Here is a 20478-nt window from a genome sequence, read left to right on the forward strand (position 1 = left end):
CCATAACTTCTTCATTCGGAAGCTGTTTTTAGAGCTATTTTTTTTTAATTAGCTTAATTTTTTGAGATATTTCCATTGGAATACTTAGTTTTAGCATCTACAATTTCAGTATTTTTTTAAATGGAAAGTCCATGCCAAGCTATTCTTAATAGCACCAACTACTTTCAATGGGTGTCCTACATGGAGGATTTACTTAGAAGTAAAGGTCTTTATAGAATAGCCTCAGGCCAAGAGTCTAAACCTAAAGAAGAAGATAAGTAAGCCAAATGGGCAAATAGGCAAGATCAAGCACATGGGTTGATAGGGATGTCTATTTCTGCAGACATTAGATTCCATATCGCAGAACTTGATACCCCTGATGAAGCAATGAAACAACTCAATAAAGTTTTTGGGATTAAAAATGAAATTAGAGCCCATCAACTCAAAAATGAGTTCCTTACATTGGACCCGAATAATTTTTCTTGCATTGAAGATTTTTTTCCAAGTTCAAGACCCTTAGACTTCTCTTGGAAGGTTTTAAGGTTAAGAAAAAAGATGGTAGCCTTATTTATTCCATTCTTACTAAGTTGGGACCAGCCTACTCTATGTTTGTTTCCACCTTCCATTCTACTAGAGAAGCCTTTATTTCTCAAGGACAAGACTACAAGTCCCCCTCTTTTGATGCCTTTTGTGATTCTTTAATAAGAGAACAAGAAAAACTCTTACATCTTGGTCTTCTTAATCTTGGAAAATCTTCTAAGAAATCCTTAGCCGCCCAAGAGCAACTAAGTTCAGAGAATCCTAAGAAGTAGCATCCTAAAAAGAATGGTCCTAAACCAACCAAGGGTCCTAAGCACTTTCAGTCTCAAAATGAAAAATCAATTCAACAAAATAATAAGGTAAATAAAAACAAATGGAAGAAGACTGATAGACATTGCAACTTTTGTAATTGAGATGGCCACTTAGAATCCAAATGCTTTAAGAAGATGGAAGCCTTGGAAGAAGCAGTGAAGAAGCATAACATCCATTTGGAGCACTCTTCAACTTCAATTTTATCTTCAAGAATAACACTTTCTGCATGTGGTTGTCAAGCATATTGGTCTGGTTATGCACTAAATGTATCTTCTTCTTCTCATTCTCATGAGTGGCTCATTGATTCTGGAGCTTATTATCACATAACAAAAAACAAAGCCATATTTTCTTCTTTAAATGATTATAGCAACAAAAATATATATGTTGGTGATGATAGATCTCTTAGTGTTGTAGGGACTGAAACTATTCATCTATACAATGGTCAATTTAATGATGTATTATGTGTTCCAACCCTATCCTGCAACCTTCTATCTGTATATCAGATAACTCATTTAGATGAAGGTAAAACTGTTGAATTTTAACCTCATGATGTTGTAATTAAGGACCCAAGAGATCCTAGATAGATTTTAGCTACTGGCATTGCTGATGATTCTACAAGGTTGTATAAGTTTAACAACTTTGGGTCATCAACTCTTCTCTTGGTATTTGTTTCTCATAATGATGAAGTGAGCAAACTTTGGCATGAGCGATTTGGTCACTTAAACTATCGCTCACTTCAAAATCTATGTAAAGAAAATATAGTGTTAGGTCTTCCTACAGTATCTTGCAGAGATGGTGTTTGTTCCAGATGTATACTCGGAAAAAATCATTAGGATAGTTTTGAAAAACATGCCTTTTGGTATGCCTCAACCCCTTTACAACTTGTGCATAATGATTTATGTGGTCCACTTCCAGTTGTTTCATTCCCTGGCTACAAGTATTTCTTAACTTTCATTGTTGATTTCTCGAGATGCACTTGGGTATACTTCTTAAAACTCAAGAGTGAAGTATTTAACATGTTCTTGGCCTTCAAGGTCTTTGTTGAGAAACAATCTAGACATCAAATTCTTAAGCTAAGATCTAATAATGACGGAGAATATGTTAACAACAAATTCATCAACGTTTTCACTGAGCATGGAATTCAAATGCAACATACTATTCCATATACTCCACAACAAAATGGTGTAGTTGAAAGGAAGAATCACACCTTAAAGGAAATGGCTAATTGTATGCTTCAATCTAAAGGACTTGGTCTTAATTTTTGGGAAGAAGAAATTAACTATGCAAATTACATAGTAAATTTCACTCCTACTAAGGTTTTAAAGAATATCACTCCAGAAGAAGCATGGAGCTCAATTAAACCAGATGTAAGTCACTTTCATGTTTTTGGAAGTGAAGCATGGGCCCATATTCCCGATGAGAAACATAAAGCCTTAGAACGTAAGAGTGAAAAATGTATTTTTTCTGGATATTCTGAAGATGTCAAAGGATATAGACTTCTTTCACCTAAATCCAAAAATGTTATCATTAGAAGAGATGTAAAGTTTTATGAAAATATATCGGTCTACAAGCCTAGTTCGGCGGATGGGCCACCTCTCTCTATCCCTTCTACTTCTAAAAATATTTCTTCTTCAGATGATGATAGTGAGGATGAAAATCTTCCCCCACCTTCTCAGTATCCTCCTTCAGCTCTTCATATTCCAAAATGGGTCTGTGCTACTCAGGATGCAGCATATTCCATCATCACATACATGTTCTCAATTCGATAGACCCTCTTCTTTACTGGCTCAAGCTTTAGCGAATTATGATCCTAACACCTTTGCAGAAGCTTCAGGCCATCCAGATTGGGATGCAACTATGAATGAAGAATATCATTCATTATTGGCAAATGATACATGGGATTTTGTTCCTCTTCCAAAGGGAAGACAACTTGTTAGATGTGAATGGGTTTACAGAACCAAGTTTGGACCAGATGGAAAAGTTGATAAACATAAAGCTCGTCTTGTTGCTAAGGGATTTTCACAACTTGAAGGCATTGATTATACTGAAACCTTCTCCCCTGTTACCAAAATGAACTCTATCCGCTTTTTTCTTACCCTTGCTGCCTCTTCCAAATTGGAAGTCCATCAGATGAATGTTAAATCTGCCTTCTTGCATGGGGACTTGCATGAAGAAATATATATGGAACAACTTCCTGGATTTATACAAATAGACTCTAGCATTGTATGTCAACTTAAGAAATCCCTTTATGGTATCAAGCAAGCCCCTCGGGCTTGGTATGCCAAAATGGATAGCTTTATTTTAGATACTGGATTTTCTAGGTGTCATTCTGACAATATTGTCTACACCAATAAAGTGGGTAAGTCTCTTATCATTCTTGTTCTTTATGTTGATGATATTATCCTTACTGGTAATGATTCCAACCTTATAAACCATGTGAAGTTTAGCCTTAAAAAGTAGTTTGAAATGACAGACTTAGGACACTTGCATTATTTTCTTAGTCTACAAGTCTTGCAATCCAAGGAAGATATTTCCCTTTCCCAGTCTAAGTATGCCTGTGATCTTCTATGCCACTTTCACATGGAAGACTGTAAGCCAGCCCCTTCTCCCTTTCAGTCTGGAGCCAAAAATTCAGTCACTTGTACTTCTCTTGAAGTTGATGCTACCTTATACTGTTAGCTTGTAGGAAAACTTTTGTATCTGAGCCATACTCATCCTGACCTTTCCTTTGTTGTTGGCCTTATTGCTCGGTTTATGAAAAACACACATGAAAGTCATTGGAAAGCAGCTAAAAGAATACTTCATTATGTTCGAGTTACAGTTCAACTTGAGATTCATTACAGTGCAGTAGCATCTCCTCTATTGTTTGAGTTCACTGATTCCGATTGGGCTGGTGACCTTGATGATCAGAAGTCTACTGCCGATTATGTCTTCACTCTTGGTTTTAGACCTATTACATGGGCTTGCAAGAAACAAAGTTCCATTTCTCTTTCTTCAGTAGAAGTAGAGTATCGTGGCATCGTAGAAGCTAGTAAGGAAGCCTTGTGGCTTCGTCAGATCCTGTCAGAGTTTGCCTTTCAATAGCAACATCCGACTACACTTTGGTGTGATAATAAAAGTGCCATTCAACTATGCAAATATCTAGCCCAATATCAGCATAGAAAACACATTGAACTACACATGCACTTCATCATAAAGCTCATTCATGACCATGTTCTTGAAGTGCAATGTTGTTCAACTGATGATCAAGTTGCAGACATCTTTACAAAGGCTCTCACAGAGGTGAAGTTTACTAAACTTCGATTTATGGTTGGAGTTCAGGAAGTTGTCACTAAGGGGGGATAGGCTCTAATGCCTCCTTCCTTCTCCTATTGTGTCATATTTGTACATCCTTCAATCCTATCCCAAGTTGTTCTTAAGAGGGGGTGTTAGGATATTCCGACACATAGGAATAGTTAAGTATAACTTGGTCTAGTGTAGAGTTAGGTAAAGTATGTTTCTTTACTATGTACTTTTGTAACTTACAATCCGATGGTCACGATATGTTCTAGACATGAAGTGATCTGATGGTTCATTATCTTGTCGGTATTACCAACACTTAATCCATGGCTTAACCCCCCATTGGTCCATGATCTTTATTTAAAGAGCATAGAGGGTCATTTGTAAGGTGATCGTTCATGAGAGAAGCTTATGTAAATTTTCTTTCTTTTATTAACAAATTTCCTGAAGTGGTTGTGTTGGCTCAGGTGGTGGACTGTTTCCCTCTTTGAGGGTTTTAATCACATCAAGAATACTGGTGTATTAATCTGTGATTTGTTTGTAAGCGGTGTCCTTTGGTGTTTAATCTGAGGAACTTACCTTGTAAATTCCTACACCAAACATACCATCCACATAGTTATCATATATTTAGGAGCATTAATTAATCATCCTTCTGCTAGGATGATTCTCACCAAATGACTTCTTAAATGAAATGGCATCATATACATTCATTTCATCATTAACATATTCATGAAATGTAGAATATACATATGCCAAATAGTAGTAAGGTTGGTGAAACTTCCTTCCTATGCCATTTTCATAGTTATCATGTCACTTTATTTTTGTTCATATGGACCCAACCAGGTCCACCCAATTGATCCATTATCTTCTTTTGTCCTCTACTTCCATTTATCTTATGTGCATGGTTTAATAAGGGTCTTGACTTTTGCTTGGGTTTTATTTAGCTCTTCTCCATGTGATAATCTTCCATCCTTTCCCACATCCAACAAACCAACCAAGAACATAACAAAAGAATGAAATAAGAAGAATGGAAAAATAGAGAAATACTACAACAACAATACATGACAACAACACACAGTAGCATGGCCATGCTCAAAGTCAACAAACAAAAGAAACAAAAAAATTGTAGCCAACAATGACAACATTAACATGCAAAAAATCCCCTATAAACATCATCCATTAGTTATTAACAAACTAAAACCATTGAGTTTTGATGTTCAGAGTGTCCATCATCAACATATGCACAAAATTTTAGTTAGAGTCCTTCTCAAGGTTTACAACAACCTCAAAATTCCAATATCCCTCTAATCAGGGAAAATTTTAAGGATGAAAATTTATCTAAAAGTTTAGAAATATTGGCGAAACTTACTGGTACCTAATATGAAAACTTTAAAATGGTTGGAAATATTTTTGTAAAAATATTCAAATTTCTAATGATTTTATATAATATCTATACTTTTTTGGTGATTTTTAAGGTAAAATATTTTTATAATATGAAATTTGGGCAAATAAATTTGAGGAAAAATGGAAATTGATGAATCTTGTTTTTTAAAGCATGGAAAATTAACACACTTGGGAATATTAGCCCATAAAATTTTCCCTACTCAAATTAGTTCAAGAAGGATCTTTTCAGTCTTTTAAAGAGCTTGAGGGAATGCTCCCTCATCTCTATTCCTCTTTGAGTCACTTCCTTGAGTGTTGCTGGTTATTGGTTCATGTTCCTGGAGTTTGAATGAGATTTTCATCCTTTATTAATTTTGTTCAGTCTCTTCTCAGGTGTTCCTCTCCATAGTTCCAACATGAAATTGGCTTTCTTTTCTCTCTAGCCTCACGATATTTCTCTCTAACTTTGTCAGCATGAAATTCTTCTATATCTCTGGAGGTTGATGCATATTGTAACAACCCTTACATGTATGATAGGTTTTGTAGCAACATTGTGTTCACTCTTTCCTATTCTTCTTGCCTTTTAATGAGCCTTTTATTTTCTTTATTGCAACTCCTCAACTTAGATTTCAACTTCTTGATGATTTCTATTATATTAGGGTAGTTTTTCCTTTCTTCCTCATGGTGAAATTGGTCCAGGCTATGTTGTAACATACTGTTGTCTATCATTTTATTTCTTATTGCGATTGGGTGTTCTTATGTGCTGTCACATGAGACACATAGTTGTTAGTCATATCAAACATAAACAAATTGACTGATAACCCTATCATGCCAATACTATGCATGCTGGCTTGTCTATTGTTGTCACATGTCTAAAACCCATGCTATTCATATATATCAAGAGATGTAAAGGACACATCAACATGTTTATAACCATATCATCATTAGTTTGAGATCAACATTTCACCAAGCTTAGAAACCATACCATCTACAAATTTAAAGGTTAGCATATACATACATAGATATAAGAAAACATCTTATCGAAATAATTTTTAATCATCTATGTGCAAGGATATTCAAGTCTAATGTTTAACCTTAACTTTTAATTTCATCCGTTATTGAGTGTTATGAAACCGACTCACAAAAAGATAGAAAAAATAGATCAATGCCTTAGAAATAAGCCTCTTCGAGGGGGCAACCTCCTTTACATTACACAAATGAACAATTCTTCGATGATACAAATTACAAGACCTCCTTTCTATATATAGGAGTCTAAGGGGTCATAATATAATCAGAGCCGACATAACAATAATAATGTAAGGGCACAATATTAACAATAGTGGGCTTCTATGGGGCATAATAATAACAATATGGGGACTACATTGGCACAACAATATAATAAGGGGGTTGTACTAATAACAATAAGGGGTTATACTAGTAGTATAGTGACCTAACATGCCCCTCTCCTTCAAAAAGTGTTGTCCTCAACGCTTGAGTAGTTCTTGCTGCTTCTGTATAAAATTCTTCTCCTCCCATGTGGAATCTTCAACAGGTAAGTTCTTCCACTGGATGAGATACTCTGAAATTGATTGATTTCATACTTGTCAGGTTCTCGTTTCTGTGACTGCTCTAGGCTCCAATATGACTTTTCCTTCCTTGTCAAGTTCTGGCAATATTGTTTGAACTGGGATCTTCTGCAACTTTTGAATGAGTCGCCACACTTCTTCATCCTTCTTCTATTCATACCTTGCTTCATTTATCCAATCTGTTTGGATAATAGAAATGGTGCACAACAATGCTTCCACATCCTCATCCTTTCTTGAGAGTGCATCTGCCACAACATTTTGCTTCCCTTTTTTGTAGATGATTTCAAAGTCATAACCAAACATCTTTGTGACCCATTTTTGTTTCTCTTCAGAGGATAATCTTTGCTCTAAAAATTATTTAATACTACCATGATCCGTTTTTACCTTGAAGTGTCTTCTGATTAGGTAAGGTTTCCATTTCTTAAGTGCGTGTAGTATTGCCATTGTTTCCTTCTCATAAATAGCTTTCTTGAGGGACATTTGTTTGTATGTATGTAACCATAAAAATACCCAATCGCCTACATCAAAAATTCTTTCATTGCAATGTTTATATGCATGTTGTTTCATTCGATTTTGCACCAAAGTGGCGTTATCCTTTAAAAGTTAGAGAACTTCTTGTTGATTCTCGATGTGATATTTCACTGCTTGAATCTTTTTCTTCTTGAAATGTCCTTATATATTGAGAGTTTGAGGAGTGGTAATTTCTTCCAATGCATTATACGATATCTTCGGATTCATTTCTTGATGCTCTATGTGATCTTTCACTTCTTGAACATTTTTCTTCTTGATATGTCCTATATTCATAGTTTGAGGAGTGGTAATTCTAACCATTGCATTACAAGATATGGTCAGATTCATTTCTTATTTCTTGATGTGGTCTTTCACTTCTTGAACCTTTTTCTTCTTGATATGTCCTTCTATCTTAAGAGTTTGAGGAGTAGTAATTATTTCCAATGCTTTACAAGATATGGTCAGATTCATTTCTTGTTTCTCTGCGGTTGGTTCCTGGTGTATATACTCTTCTTTTGATGTTTCTTGATCCTTTTCTTCCTCCTGACCACAATCAATGTAAAATAATTTCTTCTCAGCACACTTATGACCTTTAATGTATTTGTTATCACAATTGTAACAAAGCCCTTTTTCTCTTTTTTCTTCTAATTGTTGTGGTGTAACCCTTGTAGGTTGTGGAAGGCTAGGAGAAACAACACTTCCATCTTTATAGTTGTGAGGGGTAGACTTCCTTGTTGCCATAATTTTGCTTTCCACTTTGGAACAAAGCCCTTTTGCTCTTTTTTCTTCCAATTGTTGTGGTGTTGCTCTTTGTATCCTCATAGTGTGCTATCATTTCCTCCGTGAAAATTGACCACATAACAAGTTGTTTACAAGAACAAAGCCCCTTATACCATAAAAATTGATCTGGCTCTAAATATGAAGATGAAATACATACCTTTTGTAATAGTGGTACACCATGTAGATCAAAATATTGCTCCATCTGTAGTATCCAATTTACCGAATCCTTGCCATCAAACTTCCTCATACCACCTTTTCTTGATTTTTGGAGCTCGATCTTGAAACGACTATAACTCTGTAATTTTAGATCTCCAAGTTCTGAAATTTCTTCCTACAGTAGCTCTCTGTGTTCTCTTTCTAATCCCACAAGTCTAATCAAGATTGGATTCTGCAAGGAAGTGTTATGTCAAATCTCCCACGATGACCTGATTACAGACTGGTTCAGTAGAGCGAACTTGTACAAAGTTCCACGTGTCACTATTTCAACCTTAGTACCTGAAACTAATATACAGAAAACTACAGGAAGTCCTCTTTCTGAAACTTCTTACGAAATTTCAATCTGATGCTCAGAGAGAAAGTTATGACAATTTTCCCAAGGTGACCTGTTTGGAATGTAATTCGGTAGTATGCAAAAACTCTAACTTCCTCAGATTATATCTCTGAAAATATAGCGGGACAAGATCTAAAATTCGGAGTCGAGGTTCAGACTGATTGCTCCTCAAATGGTTTTTTTTTTAGCTTCTGAAACTTTGTAGTGAAAGAGTGATAGCAAAAATTCCACGATGACCTGTTTTAGATGAAATTGTAGAGCTTTCGAAAACCCTAACTTCCTCAGACCATATCTCCGAAAATAGCTTGAGAAAAGATCTGAAATTCAGACCCAAGGTTCAGAGATATTTCGTCTCAAATGGATTTTTGTGTTAGCTTCTGAAACATTGCAAAAAAAAAAAGTTATAGCGAAAATTCCATGATGACCTGTTTGGAGCAGCAAAACCTAGAATCCAAAGCTCTGATACCAAATGTTATGAAACCATCTCACAAAAAGATAGAAAAGATAGATCAATGCCTTAGAAATAAGCCTCTTCAAGGGGGAAACCTCCTTTACATTACACAAATGAACAATTCTTCGATGATATAGATGACATGACCTCCTTTCTATATATAGGAGTCTAAGAGATCATAATATAATCAGAGCCGACATAACAATAATAATGTAAGGGCACAATAATAACAATAGTGGGCTTCTATGGGGCACAATAATAACAATATGGGGACTACATTGGCACAACAATATAATAAGGGGTTAGGCTAGTAGTATAGTGACCTAACATTGAGCCCATCCAGTCTAAGTGTTGAACCAGGTGTTATTTTGGTTGTACGGTTTTCTTAGGAGGCCTATTTTAGACCTCAAAATTCCCCTAATGTCACATTTAGCTTGTCAAGAGATTTCTAGAAGTATAATTTTTATCTCAATCTGACTATGGCATTGAAAGTTATACCCATTTTAAATTTGGCTCCTTAACCCTTTCCACAAAAGTAGGTACTACCAAGTCGTAACCTAAGTGTCCACGTGACACTGTCACCTTACATGTGATCCCATGTGACTCCTCTTACATCATTATGCCATAGTGCTTTGGGATCTCCATTCCAAACCTCTGCGACATGACAAAAACCATTACATAAGTCACCAGGGAAATGTCGTGTTTAGTGATCTTCGTCAATTCCCTGGAAGCACCAAAATGAACTCAATACTAAACTAAGGCATGACAGATGCTTCTCCATCTATGGACACCAAATTTGACATTATGTTTTCTTTTAACTCCACGACCATATGCAAAGAATGATCTTGAGGATCCTTTGGTGAGTTTGGTCCTCAGATGATGTGGCACAATCCACGATGCCACCTAACATCTACATCATCTAGCTCCATGTAACCCATATCCTCTGGGTCTTGGCGATGTCATACTATCATCATAGTGACATCACCCCGTCACATGGCATCCCCTCACATTACCATGTGTCATCCAAATTCCTACCCTTTGGTCATCCAAAGGAGTTATTCTTCCTACCACATGTCACACCATTAGGGTATTATGTCAACAAATTTTCCACATCATGAGTCCACATCCTTTGGAATCCCATGTGGCTTCCATGTAGCCTTACTTTCCCTACATGGAATCATCCACTTCAGCCTAGGTCATAGGTCCCACTAGGCCTAACCCCTTCGTGCAATTCATCAAATCCATGTGTATCTATTTTTAATGAATATCTAGGTGCATAAAGAATTTTCACTTTGGAAACTTCCCAAACCACCTAATTACCAAACTACTACACTTTACAAGTGCATTTGGCCCTGAGCCACCATTCAGATCTCTGCATAGTTTACAAAATCTGGCTTTAAACCAATCTAACTCACAAACACTTTGCATCAAGTGTGACCTCCTAGATTTCCCCAAATACATTCCTCTCAAGTAGAATCCATTTCCATAGGAATCCGACTCACTTAAGTAATTATTCAAGCATTTACTATTTGATCACTTAGATCCCTAGATATAATCCCCAATTGGGGAATGTATCGGGCTTGAATTCTTATATGGTTCTTCTCCCAACTAGAAAATGCATTGATTGCTCGAATGTTCGAATATCCAGATGCATCCACTAGACAACGATGTATCTGGATCCTCCAACCTGTTAGACTCCGTCTCATGTCAGAGATAGATTCTTCTTCAAAAAAGGGTTTTGAAGAAGAAATCATTAAATGTTGCTTTTCAGATTATGTAATTTGTTCTTCAGCTCTTCAACTGGCAACCGACTTTCATATTGTCTGAACCTTCAGAAACTACTTCTCCTTCTATGGGCTCTAGCATACCTTCAGTGTCTAGGGAGGGTAATGAAGTTGTAAGTGGAGTAAACAGTACAACATTATCTGGAGGTATCCTTTCTGCTGGATTTCATGGAAGCTTGTATACTTGTATGCATTGCATGGAGGCCGAAGAAAAGCTTGTTGCTGGCACTGGTAATGGTTACTTAAGGTTTATTGATATTAATGCTGGTTGCCAACTTCATCTATGGCGATGTGAGCCTTTGGAGACTTCATTTTCTTCTTTAATTTCTGCTATTTGCTGTTCTGGACATCGAGATAACCTTGAAAGCAAGAAAGGATTTTGTTCCTTATAGAGCAAGCGCACTGGTTTTATGAAGACAATGCAATGGAGCAAAATCCATCTCTGAAGTCTCTAAGTCTAAGGGAATTCACATTTTTAATGTTTCAGAGTTGTGCAGCATTAAGACCTTATATTGCCCATATAGATAACATTTATAAAGATTTCACTTCCTACAAAGTTCGTGTGCCAGTAACTGGTGCAATAATTTTGGACGAGTCTTATGGGAGGTGCCTGCTTGTGAAAGGTTGGAAGTCGGGCAAGTTGGAGTTTCCCTCGTGGAAAGAAAGCCAAGGATGAAGAAGACCACAAGTGTGCCATCAGAGAAGTATTTGAAGAAACAGGATTTGATGTATCTAAGCTTTTGAATGTTGATGACAACATAGAAGTTATTATAGGACAGCAAAGAGTGCGCCTGTACATCATTGGTGGAGTGAAGGATGACACAGTGTTTGCACCACAAACTAAAAAGGAGATTAGTGAAATTGCTTGGCATCGATTAGATGAATTGCAACCTACAAACAATGAGGCCAATTCTCGTGGACCGAATGGAATGAAGTGTTTATGGTTGGACCATTTATTGGGAGGCTATATATGGGAATGCATATTTGACTGAACAAAGAAGCAGGCCACTAAAGGAAGGGATAGCAGCGCATTGCTTTCCAGCAACATCAAAGGGCGATGGTTCACTAAAAGGGCCTAGTCTTTGTGTTTGGAAGGCTAAAACCAGTTTTACAGGGAGTGGGCCAGCTCCGGGAATTGGTTCTCTGACCGATACACCTGTTTCTAATGTGCCTGTGATTGGAGCCCTTGCGATGTATGAAGGGTACATTCTTTCCATTTCAAACATATTGGAGTTCCAAAAGTGAGCTGAGGTCCGTGATTTTGGACTTGCTGTTCTGACGTTTTTTTTTTTTTTGTGACTTGTGTAATTTGGATTGCACATTACCATGATTCTGAGGCATTACAGTAGTATCTCATTCTGCACTAAAATAAGATTTGGGAAAAGGTCCAAGTGGCCCCATCCGATTGAAGTGGTTAACGCTAGAGAATTGCCACCAGTTCTGGTAGACCGTTACAATGAAGCTGGAGGTGAAGGGACAGCCCTTTGTGGTATATTTCCTGAAATTCGAAGGGCCTGGGCTTCTGTTGACAACTCTCTGTTTCTTTGGCGGTTTGATAAATGGGATGGACAGTGCCCAGAGTATAGTGGTGAGGAGCAACCCATTTGTGCTGTTGGTCTTGCCAAAGCTAAGCCTGGAATTTTTGTGGAAGCCATACAATATCTTTTGGTCCTAGCTACTCCAGTCGAGTTGATTTTACTGGGCGTATGCTGCAGTAGTAGTGGTGATGGAATAGATCCGTATGCGGAACTGTCTTTGCAACCATTACCCGAGTATATGATACCAACCGATGGTGTAACCATGACTTGTGTGGCATGCGCAGACAATGGTCACATCTTTCTTGCTGAGCGAGATAGCCACATATATGAATTACAGTACTCAACACGATCTGGCTGGCATAGACGTTGTCGTAAAGTTTGCCTCACAGGGGGGCTGAGCAACCTGATTTCAAGGTGGGTGCTGCCTAATGTGCTGAAGTTTGGAGCTGTCGATCCAATTGTAGAGTTGGTGATTGATAATGAGAGGTATATTTTGTATGCACGGACTCAGGAGTCTAAGATTCAAGTATTTGATCTTGGGAAAAATGGAAATGGCCCGCTTAAAAAAAGTTGTTGAAGAAAGAAATTTGAGTGATCAGAGGGATGGATCACGACCAATTATGTTGCAGACAGCTGGTATTACTCTACCAAAAGCGTAATGGTCAGTGCAGTCCATTGAAAGGCTCCGATACTCTGTACAGGACTCTGTTCCATGATTTCCGCCAGCAATGGATTCTTTGGAGATTTTGTGGGATTGCGGGCGATGTGGCTCTTAGAAGACGGACTGTGAACTGTTGCTGATGCTACCATATAGCATGTGCTTGGATGTGTTAAACGCTGGGTGCAACCACGCAAACCTCTTTCAGTACAGTTGTCATCATAAGGATAGGTTTTTAGTTTAAAGTGGTTTTATTAAAATGCCAATGTAGCGTGGCAAACCGAATTTAAATCAAGGCTATCTATCACATCCAAAAATTGCGATTTGGTTTAAGATTTCCAATCCTGGTCCTATGGAGATTTGCGCTCCAGATGTATCTCTTAATGGGTCCAAATATAGCAACCGGTCTCTCACTAATGTCTTCAGTCCGGATTATATGAAGATCTGCGCTCCAGCATTTATATTTTTATTAGTCAATCAGAGGATTTTTAGAGGGACATTGTATTATTTTAGAATAGAAAGCTGTTCTCTTTTCTAATTTTATTGTAATTGTTCAAACAGCGCCCAGATTGTGGGTCGATCTGTTGTTTTTGTTTTAGGATAGTTTATAAAAATTTGATTTGTAAAGAAGAAAGAGAGGGGAGTTTTCTGAGTGCTGAGAGCTGGAGGAGAAACTGAGCTTCATTGTACAGTCTATGACAAAGATTTTTAATGAAATTTCATAGCTCTTCTGAGATTCCTGTGGTATGTTAATTTAGCATAAGTGTTTCTTGTGTTTCATATGTAATCTGTTGTGTTGCATTTCACCTCATGATCATTTCTAATTGAGCAAATGAAGTGTTTAGGTAGAATTCATAGTATTATATGCTCTGCCTATAAGTTTGTTCAATTCAATGTTTTCTTCTGTTTAAGGAGGATTCAAAGTATTATTTGCCCTCCTTAGCTCCTCACCAGTCTTGCCATCCCATTTAAAACCTAGATTTGATGCTAAATTTCTTGCCTACCTTGCCTCAGTCGATAACCTGTGTTGTTCATTACATTTCTCTGTTTCAAGCTGTGATTTTGCCCATGCAGCCCAGAAAAACCCCGTTATTTAATTAAAAACCCCCAAATCAACCTTCAAATCAGTTTACTAGCCTAATATCTGTGTTACCTTGATTGGTCATCTCTTCCTATTTAAAATTTACCGAGATTGACCGGAGAGAGCCTTCTCATACCCCGTAGGGCTAGCTACGAGGTGAAATGGTTTGATGTTGCCTTGAAGGTTTACCTTCCTGAACCTAGGGTGAAATCTCAAGCGCTAACACAACCCATGGATACAATTTAACACTGTAACTTAAACATTAATATTCAACTAAGATATAAGTGTAAATTATGTACTACACTTAAAAACAAGTACGTCCAGGAATTCTTTCAACATTACTTCAAAATAGGGCATTGTCCAACACACTAAACCTTCAAGGACAAAGTTTATATTTGAATATAGATGTTTCCAAGGGACTCTATCATACTCAAAGTAAGGTAAAGGTGTCCATAAATCAATCATTACAAGTTCATAAACAAGTATGAGAAAATTATCTATCAAATAGATTTCTTTATGAAATATCACAGAGCATGCTCCCTATGAGCAACTCTATACATCATAGCTTCATTGTAACACCTCGTTACTTTATCCTCACAAGAGAAAGGCTATAACCTTCAACAAGGTCAAACCTATGACATTCATAGCATATCAAATAACCATATTATAGTCCATAACATATTTAATTGTAAACATATCATACAACTGTACAAATTCATGATTACGTCAATTAATCTGAGATCACATGCTATTACATATAAGTTTTGGAACTTCAAGCAATTATGCATATTTTGTAAATAACTTTGTAGCTCATGAAAATAACCATGAACACAGAGGTCGATGAGCCCCACATAACCATGAAAACATAACAACATGCATTCCTCATGGACATGCAAAAATATCAACAATTATTTCAATGTTGGAGCAAGTCCACTCGTACAACATATAAGATAAACTACTTAAGAGACAACCCACAAACATGGTTATAACACAGAGTTGCCCCAAAATCATGAACATAGAATATGACTGAAACATGTGAAATAACATGTTAGTTATCAATTTTTTTAGACCACTAGTCATAGATACATCAAGAAACCTGCAAATGAATTAATAAGGTTGCAACCACATAACTTGGGGAACTCATATTCACCATAGATACACAAGTTAGTTGATCAACCTAGACTACATAATAAATCAAACATTCTTATGTAAACATTACATTATTAATAATTAGCCATAAGCACAGTAAGGCATATCATAGCCCATAATCTAACATGCACATGCAAGAATAATGATATGTGTATATTGATTTAGATGGAAACTGAAGGAAGGACTTCCACTCTCCACCCAACCATAGGGAAGCTGCACTGCAATCTTTCTTTCATCCAACCACCCTTGAGCTAGATCTAGGGTCTAAGGAAATACTTGTATGAGAAAAAAAGTTAACACCAATGGATTGAACATGATTTTCAAGAGATGGAGTCCAGCGTACCAGAGATGATAGGCTAGGAAACATGAGGAGTTACTAAGTGGTAGACAAGTAAAAAACCTATGCTTAGATACCACTTTTAGATTAAAAAAAAATAAAAGAGTTGATTATGATAAATGTGAGATAGATTTCGTTAAATAAATTCAGATATAAATACATTTCACCGACCCTTAGTTTAATATTCCAAGAGGTCTCTTGGACTTCTCATAACTATTAATGTTCACTTGTGGATTTTTTCCTTCCACACAAGTGAATATGCCAAATTTACATAACCCCTAAGGATTATGTTTCCAACATAAATGACACAAACATATATTAAAGTTCCTAGGATGAAAAATTTACGTATTGACATTAGTCCTTGGGTTTTGATTGCTTGCATAGTTCTTTGGAATGGTTGAGGCTACAATAACCAAACCTTTTATTTTGATTGATCAAGTTAAAAAATATCCCCCCCTCTCCCTGCACCCTGCCCACCCACCCCCACCCAATTAAAATTTCTAGCTTTAATGGTTAATTCATAACTACTGTGAACCAACTATTTATTTGTTGATTACCGTAGGGGTTAATAGTTGAATATTTATTCATTGTTTATATTTAAGAGGGTATTTTCACTTCTCGTGATCTTTCTTCTCTTTGATTTTGGATGTCCTTCATTATGCCATTTGTTTTATGATGTTCCACTCTAACCTATTGGGTGAGATTGACAAAATTATCTTTTGTCTTTTCAAATAATTGGTTTTAATGAAGTTGGATGTATTGTTAATCCCCTTTAACTGCAAGGTTTGATATTATTTTAATGTCTTCAAGGAAAAATTTATGTGAAGATCTTATAACTAATTGTACCTTTCTTATACATAATTTAAGGTTGTCAATTCACCACTTTAAACTTACTTGCTTATTACACATTATTTATTTACACTTATTATTTGAGTAGGATAGGCATAAAATCATAATAGATAATTCTCAACCATTCCTTCATTTTATTATATTTTATTTCTTGTAAATGTTTGATGAATAAATTTGGAGTTTTATGAAGGTTTGGTGTTAATAGGGATTTATTTGTAAAAAATAATAGAAATGTGCTACTACTGATGAAATCGAACTGAAATCAAGAGATTACAAATTTCCTCTACTATTATGCGAAATGGAAATCACAATTTAGAAACACATGCAACCATTAAAACAAAGTAAGAACACAATGATTTATAGGGGAACCTAACTAGGAAAAACTCCTCTGTTTCTTTTCATTAATCGGATGAGAATGAGAAACTATTACCATGTCTTGCTTCGAATTTGAGGCACACATTGCACTGTAAAACTGTTTTCTTACTTCCTGAAAAAATTTGGCCAACACTTAACCAATTCAAGCCTCAACCAACCTCCTATTTCCTTGTGCAATCCTGGAGGAAACTAGCTCCTAAAAGATATCAATTTTCTCCTATTTTCTTATGAAATTTCCAAGGAATGATTTACCTGCTCAATAGCCAAGCCTGTACGCTTAACTAGTATACAATTGATAATTACAATGTGCCTTTTCCTCCACTCCAGCTAGGCAATTCGAATTCCATGAATGTATGGGATATTTTTATTTGATTGACTAGTTTAAATGAGAGATCACTGAGTTAACACAATTTTTACTATTCAACTGACCTTCAAATGACTCAACTAGGTACTTGAGCTCAATTAACTAAGTCAAACTAAAAATAATTGAACTAGATTACTAAATTCTAGCAATCAATACATGCAAAACTCTACTTCTAACCTGTAACTTGAATTTATTGAGTAAACTACTAGACAAGGCCATCTAACACAAGTTAACTATAATCCAAGTCATCCTCCTGATGTGGAAAATCAAATTACTAAATTTGACTAAGGCACAAGTCAAATTTAGCCTTTCTTTCTACAATTTCTAACACCCCTTCTTAGAAAGAAAGAGATTTTGCACCACCCCTATCATACACCTGTGGAATTTGAATTTGCATCTTGATAATGCCTTTGTCAAGATATCTGCATCCCGCTCCTCAATTGAAATATACTGTAGCATCATGGTTCTCCTCTACACACAATACCAAAAGTGATGATACATGATATCAATGTGCTTGGACCTGTCATGAAATATTAGATTCTCAGAGAGTTTAATAAAATTTGATTATCACTATAAATCACTATTGGATCCATCTACTGACTGAAATGTACCCACAATTATTTTTCTCATCCATATGGCCTCACATTTTTCTTGACTTGCAACCATGTATTCGACCTCTGCTGAGATAAGTTCCAAAGACCTTTGTTTCCTTCTACACCAGGAAAGAGTTCCAGAACCAACACTAAAGATAGCACTTGAAGTACTTTCCTGTTTGATGGACTCCCTACCCAATCTACATTGGTGAAGCCTTGGAGCTTCACTCCCTCTATCCTCTTTTACCATAACCCATACTTAGCTGTGCCTTTGAGGTACCTCAACACATGATTTGTTGCCTTCCAACACAATTTGGTAGGCTTCACCATGGCTTGACTCAAATTATTAACTCCATATCATATGTCAGGCCTTATGTTCACCAGATACATCAAGGATCCCACAAGTTTTCTATAGATGGTAGCATCTACTACCTGTCCTGAAGAAGCACTCTCCTTCCTTCAATTTGTAGCTAGAGGTGTGTCCATAGGCTTGCATTTCTCCATGTGAAATCTCTAAAGTATTTCAAAGGCATACTTCATATAAATCAAAAATAGCTTACCATCACCCTACCATACTTCGAGCCCAAGGAAGTAATGCACCAAGCCCATGTCTTTCATCTTAAATCCTCTTGCAAGGTCCTCCTTGACAGAGTGGATCAACTGCTCATCTCCTGTAAGTATCAAGTCATCAACATACAAAACCAAGATAAGCATGTTTCCATCTACCACCTATGATAGAGTTTGGAGTCTGCTTCACTTTTGGCGAAGCCCAATCCACTGAGACATGTGTCAATCCAAGTGTACCATGCTTGGGGCTCTTGTTTGAGACCATACAAGGCTATCCTAATGTTGGCATTATGTTTATGGTATGGCTATATATATGTTACAGATGTTGTACTTGATGGCAACCCCCATGGCAAGGCTCTCAATATATTGAAAATTAAGAAGTACGCAGGAGATCAGTTCAGAAAGTGCGTACCCGCAGGTACACCGTGAAGGGACCGCGGCCTGATACGCAGATAAGCCATCCAGGAGGTGCGTACCCCCAGTGCACTCATTTCAAGGCAGAGAAAAGCACACGTGGGGTTTCTTATGTTTAATCTTTGATATTTAGCCGACGGTATTTGTGTTATTATGGTGTCGGCCCGTGGTATTGATCCATGATTTGAGGAAGAGCTTTCCTATATAAAGCAAAGGAGATCATTTGGCTTGGGCATGTGCTTGGGTTGAACATCTTATGAGAGCTAGATCTGAAATATTATGATCTCTTGGGAGTAATATCTAGATCTAAATAAGGCAAATCTACTGATGGATTGAGATCTCTTCGGCGCATGATCAGATCTGTAGATCTGACTGTCTGGGTTATTCTTGAAGTCTTGAAATCATCTATGCCCGAAGGTACACAGGTACAGTGAAATAAAAGTGCGTATTACGCTAGAACGAAGCGTTTCAGGTGCGCTGGTACGCAGGCACAGAAGGGTTGCAGGTGCAGAGATCCGCAGGCAGATCAATGGACACAGAGCGTAGGTAAGCAGGTGAGAAGTTGAGTACAGTGCGTACGTAAGCAGGTGAGCAGTTGACTACAGTGCATACGTAAGCAGGCGAGCAGTTGAGCAGGGTGCTTACTGTAAGCAGGCAGTACATGGGTGAAGTTGCTTACTTCTCTTGAAATCTCTGTTTATCATTGTTGTGTTCTGGGTTTGGTTCTGATATTGTTGATCTGGTTACTACAGTTGACTGGGTGATTCTCTTATACTTGATGATCATTTGATGCTTATGGATCCAGTTTGAAAATTTATGAAAAGTGGTCCTTGTAAGAAAAGAAGTAGGGGGTTGTAGCTCCCTTCCAGGAGAGACTGGAAAACGAGAGAGAGTTGTAGCTCTCTGCAGGTTGCAGCCTGCGTACTGGTAAAGGACTGCACCAGTACAAAACCATTGTAAAAGGAGTTTCTAATTTGAAAGAAGATAGAGACATATTGCAGCAGGTGGTTTTCACCCACATTGGGTTTCCACCTTACATCTTGTGTTCTTTGGTGTGACTATCTGTTTTCTTTGTTCATGCTCATTATTTTATGGTACTGACATGCAAAAATAATTCAAAGAACAAATAAGGAAGATTTATTAAAAGAATTAGATAATACTGATTCACCCCCCCTCTCAGTATTATTTCCAACAATTGGTATCAGAGCAGGTCCTTCAGAGAAGCTTGATCGCTTGAAGGTAGATCGTTCATCATGAGCAACTACGAGAGAGAAGCATCAATCAGGCCACCAGTTTTTGATGGGACAAACTTCAATTATTGGAAGGTAAGAGTTACTGCCTATCTTCAATCTCTTGGTACAGAAGTTTGGGACATCGTAGAGACAGGCTACGCTTTTCC

The 20478-nt window shown here is 37.0% G+C and overlaps 1 pseudogene; it reads left to right on the forward strand.

The window, feature by feature from the left end:
- Nucleotides 1-12161, forward strand: part of LOC149140555 (mRNA-decapping enzyme subunit 2-like) — a 32785-nt pseudogene extending 20624 nt beyond the window's left edge.
- The last annotated feature ends 8317 nt before the right edge of the window (nucleotides 12162-20478 follow it).

This window comes from Pinus tabuliformis, chromosome X (assembly GCF_031772625.1).
Source record: "Pinus tabuliformis cultivar Carrire ecotype Pingquan chromosome X, CPIR1, whole genome shotgun sequence".
Lineage (NCBI taxonomy): Eukaryota > Viridiplantae > Streptophyta > Pinopsida > Pinales > Pinaceae > Pinus > Pinus tabuliformis.